We start from the raw sequence: 10,464 nt of genomic DNA, 5'->3' as shown, positions 1-10,464 counted from the left end.
GGAACAACATTTATTGGATATTTCAAACTTTTTTATCAAATCAAAAACTGAAAAATTGGGCGTGCAAAATTATTCAGCCCCTTTACTTTCAGTGCAGCAAACTCTCTCCAGAAGTTCAGTGAGGATCTCTGAATGATCCAATGTTGACCTAAATGACTAATGATGATAAATACAATCCACCTGTGTGTAATCAAGTCTCTGTATAAATGCACCTGCACTGTGATAGTCTCAGAGGTCCGTTAAAAGCGCAGAGAGCATCATGAAGAACAAGGAACACACCAGGCAGGTCCGAGATACTGTTGTGAAGAAGTTTAAAGCCGGATTTGGATACAAAAAGATTTCCCAAGCTTTAAACATCCCAAGGAGCACTGTGCAAGCGATAATATTGAAATGGAAGGAGTATCAGACCACTGCAAATCTACCAAGACCTGGCCATCCCTCTAAACTTTCAGCTCATACAAGGAGAAGACTGATCAGAGATGCAGCCAAGAGACCCATGATCACTCTGGATGAACTGCAGAGATCTACAGCTGAGGTGGGAGACTCTGTCCATAAGACAACAATCAGTCGTATATTGCACAAATCTGGCCTTTATGGAAGAGTGGCAAGAAGAAAGCCATTTCTTAAAGATATCCATAAAAAGTGTTGTTTAAAGTTTGCCACAAGCCACCTGGGAGACACACCAAACATGTGGAAGAAGGTGCTCTGGTCAGATGAAACCAAAATTGAACTTTTTGGCAACAATGCAAAACGTTATGTTTGGCGTAAAAGCAACACAGCTCATCACCCTGAACACACCATCCCCACTGTCAAACATGGTGGTGGCAGAATCATGGTTTGGGCCTGCTTTTCTTCAGCAGGGACAGGGAAGATGGTTCAAATTGATGGGAAGATGGATGGAGCCAAATACATGACCATTCTGGAAGAAAACCTGATGGAGTCTGCAAAAGACCTGAGACTGGGACGGAGATTTGTCTTCCAACAAGACAATGATCCAAAACATAAAGCAAAATCTACAATGGAATGGTTCAAAAATAAACATATCCAGGTGTTAGAATGGCCAAGTCAAAGTCCAGACCTGAATCCAATCGAGAATCTGTGGAAAGAACTGAAAACTGCTGTTCACAAATGCTCTCCATCCAACCTCACTGAGCTCGAGCTGTTTTGCAAGGAGGAATGGGGAAATATTTCAGTCTCTCGATGTGCAAAACTGATAGAGACATACCCCAAGCGACTGCTGTAATCGCAGCAAAAGGTGGAGCTACAAAGTATTAACTTAAGGGGGCTGAATAATTTTGCACGCCCAATTTTTCAGTTTTTGATTTGATAAAAAAGTTTGAAATATCCAATAAATGTCGTTCCACTTCATGATTGTGTCCCACTTATTGTTGATTCTTCACAAAAAAATACAGTTTTATATCTTTATGTTTGAAGCCTGAAATGTGGCAAAAGGTCGCAAAGTTCAAGGGGGCCGAATACTTTCGCAAGGCACTGTATGTATATACTGTATTCTATTCTATTCTATGGTATCTTAGTCACTTAATAATGTTTACATATCTTTCATTACTCATCTCATATGTATATACTGTTTTCTAAACTATTCTACTGTATCTTAGTCCGTTCCGCTCTGACATCGCTCATCCATATGTATATAGTCTTAATTCATTCCTACTTAGATTTGTGTGTATATGTGGTGTAATTTGCTTGTTAGATATATATATTTTTACCTTTATTTAACTAGGCAAGTCAGTTAAGAACAATTTCTTATTTACGCTGACAGCCTAGAAAGAGTGGGTTAACTGCCTTGTTCAGGGGCCGAATGACAGATGTTTACCTTGTCAGCTCGGGGATCTAGCAACCTTTCTGTCACTGGCCCAATGCTCTAACCACTAGGCTACTTGTCACCCCAACTGCACTGTCGGAGCTAGAAGCATAAGCATTTCGCTACACCTGCAATAACATCTGCTAATCACATGTATGTGACCAATAACATTTTATTTGATTCACTATTGTTTTACAATGTAGAAAATAGTAAAAATAAAGAAAAACCCTTGAACGAGTAGGTGTCCAAACTTCTGACTGGTATTGTACATACAGAGTTAACCACATCACCCTGAGAACACTGACAGGCATCCACAGTTCAAGACGTGGGCACAAACCGAGAAAGTGAAGGCCTCCAATTAGTAGCCGTTCCCATAAGCCTCTGCATTATCTCCTTACTGAACAGCTTGTACGTAATTACAGACACTGAACTGGGACTGATGTCAGTAAATCTGACTTTAATTGAGACCCAGAAGATTGGATCTTGGCAGCTTTTCAGGATGGGTCAATCCTTCTTTCCTCGTGATGGCTGTTAGAGACTTGAGAGCCCAGCCACGGCTTATATTAACCTTGGGTGATGGAGATAGATGGAGAGGAGATTTTAAGAAATGTAGACAAAACAATATTTTGTCATTTGAATAGACTCTATAACAGTTCTAGTGATGCTAATTGATATTTGCCTATAATAACAAAAGATGACATTATGAGTCATGCCATGAGGACTTCATTATCAGATGGAGGTAGAAAAGAATGAGATACAAAATATGCACCAGCAAGACACACCAAAGCCATACTCAAGGAACATGGTTCTTAAAAGTAACAGCAGTCATAAAAAAAGCTACGACCGACTGGTAGTTAGTTACTCTAGTGATACACCAAGGTTGGGACTTACTGTGGTTCCACGCTTCAGTACACATCTCAAATCTGGAGAAATTAACATATCTAGGTTAAACCAGCACTGTACCATAACCACTGCTTTAATTGCTTGAGCTGGATATGTGAAAAGAAGGAAATGATGCTGTCTGCCTAATCCAACATGTTTGTTTATAATCTCTGCTAATCTGCTTTAACTGTTGCAGTATAACTAATCTGTCTTCACAGTGTTTACATCCCAAGAGGAGAGAGAGGCTGGGGACGTCATGGGAATGCCACCCTGAGGCTTTATCTACTTAGTTCTAGACCCTGTACTAATACAACTGTGAGACACACTGAAGATGGATAGAACATTTACCATGGATTTAGTGAGTTCTTATGTCATGTCGTCATATTGACAACACACAGAGAAGCAGTGGCCACTGGCATGTCTCGGTCTGTCTATCTAAGCTGCATTCAAGGATTCGACCACAACACTATCTACGACGGCATTTTATTGCCTGTGGTTTGATAGATCACAGTCTGTGAATTTACTGGAGCATTGTCTGATACGTAGAATGCTTACCCCCAACTGCTGCATTTCATACAAATTAAATCAAACATGCCTACATATCAAAATACATGTATTGTGGGTTCTAATCATTTCCTGTGTTCAGTGTGAACTGGGGAAGCGTAGACTGTGTGTTACCCAAGGAAATCCCTAGAGGGCAGACTAAATCAAATGAACCAGTAAACCACAAAACTCAATACATATTTTCTGTCAACAGATTTCCTGCCATTTGCTCTCCATCTGGGGGGAGAGTTTTCCAAAAATAATAAAATACCCATATGCATGTCCAGATGGAAATAGTTTCATTAATTAAATTGGGTGGTAAGCTACATCGAGGTTGAAGAAACCACTGGAATACTTAGCCTATAATTAAACTTTGTGGAGGTGCTACATGTTTGAACCCAGCATCCTACATAGTAGTGTTTGAGTGTCTCTTCTCTCCTGAAAGACCATCCCTGTTTCCTGCTTCAGTACCCTGGGTGTAGTCATGCAGAAGCTTGTGTGTTCTGCTATCAGAGGGAATTTGTTTGAACCCAGACAAAAGAGGGACTCGAAACATCAAACATTCATACACTACACTACTCAATTATGAAAGAAGTTGAGAGGCCATGCAAAAGAAGACCAAATGAATTTATGGTGTTTCCTGTAATCAACATGCTGTGAAACACAAATATCCAAACTAAGCCATTGCAACATGTTTTTTTAATGCTTTTGCCAGCCATTTTGTCTGAGACATTATAAATGATCATCCAAACTCACATTTACCATGCCTTTTACAGATCACATTGCTGGGTCCCTGACTGACATTACTAATATGTAATTGAAAATATACTGAACAAAAATATAAATGTAACATGCAACCATTTCTAAGATTTAACTGAGGTACAGTTCATAGGAAATCAGTCAGTTGAAATGAATTCATGAGGCCCTACTCTATGGATTTCACATGACTGGGAATACAGATATTCATCTGTTGGTCACAGATACCTTAAAAAAATGGGCCTCACAATGAGCCTCAGGATCTCAACACTGTATTTCATGGTATTTCTGTGCACTCAAATTGCCATCGATAAAATGCAATTGTGTTCATTGTCCGTAGCTTATGCCTGCCCATACCATAACCCTACCGCCACCATGGGGCACTCTGTTCACAATGTTGACATCAGCAAACCGCTCGCTCACACGGTTGTGAGGCTGGTTGGATTCTGAGGCTGGTTGGACTTACTGCTAAATTCTCTAAAATTACATTGGAGGCAGCATATGGTAGAGAAATGAACATTAAATTCTCTGGCAACAGCTCTGGTGGACATTCCTGGAGTCACCATGCCAATTGCACGTTCCCTCAAAAGCTCAGACATCTGTGGCACTGTGTTGTGTGTCAAAACTGCATATATAAGAGTTGCCTTTTATTGTCCCCAGCACAAAGTGTGCCTGTGTAATGATCATGCTATTAAATTATGAGCTTCTTGATATGACACACCTGTCAGGTGGATGGATTATTTTAGCCAAAGAAAAATGCTCACTAACATGGAAGTAAACAAATTTGTGCACAACATTTGAGAGAAATAAGCTTTTTGTGCATATGGAACATTTCTGGGATCTTTTATTTCAGCTTATGAACCGTGGGACCCAACATTTTCTATGTTGCGTTTATGTTTTTGTTCAGTATATTTACTCGGCAAAAAAAGAAACAGCCCTTTTTCGAGACCCTGTCTTTCAAAGATAATTAGTAAAAATCCAAATCATTTCACAGATCTTCAATGTAAAGGGTTTAAACACTGTTTCCCATACTTGTTCAATGAACCATAAACAATTAATAAACATGCACTAACAGCTTACAGACAGTAGGCAATTAAGGTCACAGTTATGAAAACTTAGGACACTAAAGAGGCCTTTCTACTGACTCTGAAAAATACCAAAAGAAAGATGCCCAGGTTCTCTGCTCATCTGGTGGACGTGCCTTGGGCATGCTGGAAGGAGGCATGAGGACTGCAGATAAATTGCAATGTCCGTACTGTGAGACACCTAAGACAGCGAGACATGGAGACAGGACGGACAGCTGATCATCTTCGCAGTGGCAGCGTACATGTAACAGCACCTGCCCAGGATCGGAACATCAGAACATCACACCTGCGGGACAGGTACAGGATGGCAACAACAACTGCCCGAGTTACACCAGGAACGCACAATCACTCCATCAGTGCTCAGACTGTCTGCAATATGCTGAGAGAGGCTGGACTGAGGACTTGTAGGCCTGTTGTAAGGCAGGTCCTCACCAGACATCACAGGCAACAACGTCGCCTATGGGCACAAACCCACCGTCGCTGGACCAGACAGGACTGGCAAAAAGTGCTTTTCACTGATGAGTCGTGGTTTTGTCTCACCATGGGGTGATGGTCGGATTCTAGTTTATTGTCAACGGAATGAGCGTTACACCGAGGCCTGTACTATGGAGCGGGATCAATTTGGAGGTGGAGGATCCGTCATGGTCTGGGGCGATGTGTCACAGCACCATCGGACGGAGCTTGTTGTCAAGGCAGGCAATTTCAACGCTGTGCATTACAGGGAAGACGTCCTCCTCCCTCATGTGGTACCCTTCCTGCAGGCTCATCCTGACATGACCCTCCAGCATGACATTGCCACCAGCCATACTGCTTGTTCTGTGCGTGATTTCCTGCAAGACAGGAACATCGGTGTTCTGCCATGGGCAGCGAAGAGCCCGGATCTCAATCCCATCGAGCACGTCTGGGACCTGTTGGATCGGAGGGTGAGGGCTAGTGCCATTCCCCCCAGAAATGTCTGGGAACTTGCAGGTGCCTTGGTGGAAGAGTGGGGTAACATTTCACAGCAAGAACTGGCAAATCTGGTGCAGTCCATGAGGAGGAGATGCACTGCAGTACTTAATGCAGCTAATGGCCACACCAGATACTGACGGTTACTTTTGATTTTGACCCCCCCTTTGTTCATGGACACATTTTTCCATTTCTGTTAGTCACATGTCTGTGAAACTTGTTCAGTTTATGTCTCAGTTGTTGAATCTTGTTATGTTCATACAAATATTTACACATGTTAAGTTTGCTGAAAATAAACACAGTTGACAGTGAGAGGACATTTATTTTTTGCTGAGTTTATATTCCCCCCCTTTATATTCCCCCCCCCTTACTCTTTCTCTCTCTCACAAACAAACTAGAGAGTAGAGAGAGATAATGGAGAGAGGGAGATCTAATCTGAAACATAGCATGGTCCAACTACTGTAGGAGACGCGCCATCACCTTTATCAGGGGAACACAATCGTGAGGGGCAATTCGACCTGAGAGATAACATTGTACTATTTCATTCAATTTGTTACTCTTAATTTGGAGAAATTGTATCCAATCTAAGATGGTAGTTCCCAATCCCCATTTTCACAGATATAGCTATATAGCTGTTCCAGTGTAATGTCCTCTGGGAGAAAGAAGCAGGCCTGAGCTACCATTGTCTATTCCCTTTAAAGTGCTCTACTTTTCACCAGGGGCCATAGGGCTTTAGTAAAAAAGAAGTGCACTATATAGGGAATTGGGTGTCGTTTGGGACACATGACGTGGAGGGTTGGGATTGGGCATGGAAAAGGGAGAGGAGCAGAAATAATTACCAGAACAACTGAGGCATGACGGTTTGTCCTTGCCCCAAAGTGAAAAGCAGGATGAGGCACGATGAGCTCCATACACCAATCTCAGACCTAACATCTGTGTCATTACATATCAAGAAACATTGTAATGTCTGGACTGCTGCTGGTCCATTCTGACATATACATGGTCTCTGAATTGTGGACCAGTTTATCCGTTGTGATGAGTCAACGTGCCAGTGGATAGACTATTTGGAAATATATGATGGATACCAGGGTTGGGTAGGTTACTTTCTAAATGTAATCCGTTACAGTTACTAGTTACTTGTCCACAATTGTAATCAGTAATGTAACTTTGGGATTACCCAAACTTGGTAACATAATCTGATTACTCTGTTACTTTTAGATTACTTTTCCCTTAAGAAGCATTAGAAGACAAAACAGATCCATTAAATGCATTTGGTGTGCAATCATAGTGGTCTCTTACTTGTGGTCAGACTCACTCAGGTGGAACAAACTTAAACTTGCACCTTTTTCCAACGCTGAATTGAATGTCATTGAGAAAAAAGAAATGTATCATAATTTATTTTTAATCTCGCTAACATTCTTTCTGAATTTAAAAGTAATCCAAGAAGTAATCATCTATTTTTTCAAAAGTATCTGTAATCTGATTACCATATCTATGTTGGTTGTGTACCTGATTACAGTTTGTTTTTTTGTAATCAGATTACATGTCAAATCCAACTCTGATGGATACAGTGGGTATTATAAGTATTCAGGCCTCTTGTACTACTTCACGTTTTATTTTGTTACAAAATGCGATTAAAATTGATTTAAATGTATTTTTTTTGTCAACAATCAACACAAAGTACTCTGTCAAAGTAGAAGAGGAATTACTTTTTTTAAAGATGAATGAAAAATTAAACAAATATTCTTTGTAATGCAAGAAGAAATATTATACCTATATACACGGTAGTTCCCAATCCCCATTTTCACAGATATAGCTATATAGCTGTTCCAGTGTCATGTCCTCTGGGAGAAAGGAGCAGGCCTGAGCTATCATTGTCTATTCCCTTTAAAGTGCTCTACTTTTCACCAGGGGCCATAGGGCTTTAGTAAAAAAGAAGTGCACTATATAGGGAATTGGGTGTCGTTTGGGACACATGACGTGGAGGGTTGGGATTGGGCATGGAAAAGGGAGAGGAGCAGAAATAATTACCAGAACAACTGAGGCATGACGGTTTGTCCTTGCCCCAAAGTGAAAAGCAGGATGAGGCATGATGAGCTCCATACACCAATCTCAGACCTAACATCTGTGTCATTACATATCAAGAAACATTGCAATGTCTGGACTGCTGCTGGTCCATTCTGACATATACATGGTCTCTGAATTGTGGACCAGTTTATCCGTTGTGATGAGTCAACGTGCCAGTGGATACACTATTTGGAAATATATGATGGATACCAGGGTTGGGTAGGTTACTTTCTAAATGTAATCCGTTAGTTACTATTTACCTGTCCAAAATTGTAATCAGTAACACAACTTTTGGATTACCCAAACTCAGTAAGGTAATCTGATTACACTCAGTTACTTTTGGATTACTTTCCCTTTAAGAAACATTAGAAGACAAAAAGGATCCATCAACGTATTTGATGTTTCATCATAGTGGTCTCTGACTTGTGGTCAGACTCACTCAGGTGGAACAAACTTAAACTTGCTCCTTTTTTCAATGCTGAATTGAGAATTGAGAAAACAAAACAAAACAAAACATCCTTTCTGAATTTAAAAGTAATCCAAGAATTAACCATCAAGTTTTCAAACGTATCTGTAATCTGATTACAATATTTTAGCTGGTAATGTAGCTGATAACAGTTCATTTTTTTGTAATCAGATTACGTGTAAACCCCAATTCTGATGGATACAGTGTGTATTATAAGTATTCACCCCTGTTAGATTTATTCACATTTTATTTTGTTACAAGCTGTGATTAAAATGAATAAATTGTCATTTTTTTTGTCAACGATCTGTACAAAATACTCTAATGTCAAAGTGGAAGAAATATTCCAACATTTTTTAAAGATGAATGAAAAATAAACACTAATATAAAACACTCAAATAAAATCATGATTCAGCCATCACCATGCTTGAAAATAAGGAGGCAATTACTCAGTGATGTGTTGTGTTGAATTTGCTCCAAACATAAGGCTTTTCATTCCATGCTAAGAAGTGTATTTCTTTGCCGTGTAGTTTTTCTTCAGTATTACTTTAGTGCCTTGTTGCATGTTCTGTATATTTTTATTCTGTATTTTGAAAATTCTTTTCACTCTTATCATTTAGGTCATTATTGTGAAGTAACTACAATGTTGTTGATCCATCCTCAGTTTTCTCCTTCCATTGAACTATCACAGCCATTTTTGCTGTATTCAAATCACCAATGGCCTAATGGTGACATCCCTTAGCAATTTCCTTCCTGTCCTGCAGCTCACTTTAGAAGGACTGATGTACACTATCTTTGATGTGTTTCGTGGTGTAGTACATCATCCACATCATAATTATTAACTTGACTATGCTTAAAGAGATGTTCAATGTCGGATTTGTTATTGTTTCCCATCTACTGACCTTCTTTATGAGGCTTTTGAAAAACTCCCTGAATCTGTGCTTGAAATACTTAACTGAAGGACTCATCCCATATTATTTCACACAGCATGAGTCCATGAAATGTATTATGTGATTTGTTAAGTCAAATTTTACTCCTGAACTAATTTAAGCTTGCCTAAATAAAGGGGGTGAATATTGTACTTATGCAAACACGATATTTTAGTCTTTTTTTTACCTTTATTTATCTAGGCAAGTCAGTTAAGAACAAATTCTTATTTAAAATAACGGCCTAGGAACAGTGGGTTAACTGCCTTGTTCAGGGGTAGAACAACAGATTTTTACCTTGTCAGCTCGGGGATTTGATCTAGCAACCTTCCGGTTACTAGTCCAATGCTTTAACCACTAGGATATTTAATTTGTATTAATTTAAATAAATAAAAAATACTTTGACATTATGAAGTATCTTGTGTAGATTAATGACAAAAAAATTCGACATTTAAATCTATTTAAATCCAACTATGTAACGCAACAAAACTACTTATGGTACCCACTGTAAATACGTCATACTCTAGATGGGTCTCTGTTGCAACTTTCCTTTCCACTGACACCTCAGGTACAGTTTACGTGGACATAGTGTTCAAAAACAAGACTCCTAATCTGAATGTAAACAACAAGTGTGTCTATATAGGTCGGCTAGCAATGGTCTGGTGAAGTTACTCAAAGCGGATCAACACTCAGTGGTTATGTCAGTTTCAAGGTCAGTGTGTCTCTCTATGACAGGCATCATGAGGTTCCTAATGGTGCCAGCTGCCTTTTAAGGCTTGGCTGCTATATAGATGTGTGATTAAGACTCTTATTCTCCTCCCAAGGAGAAGCAACACATTTTCTAGAACACATGAACACAAGCCATATGGCCAAGACAATAAAACGTCTTCATCGCCTCTTGGAGAAGTTAGCTGGTCTGTCCCTACAGACCGTTCCCGAGGCCCTTGACGACGATACTTGAAGCTGCGTTCC

Source organism: Oncorhynchus kisutch, linkage group LG17 (assembly GCF_002021735.2).
Source record: "Oncorhynchus kisutch isolate 150728-3 linkage group LG17, Okis_V2, whole genome shotgun sequence".
In the NCBI taxonomy this organism is placed as follows: Eukaryota; Metazoa; Chordata; class Actinopteri; order Salmoniformes; family Salmonidae; genus Oncorhynchus; species Oncorhynchus kisutch.
This window is presented reverse-complemented; position numbering follows the sequence as displayed.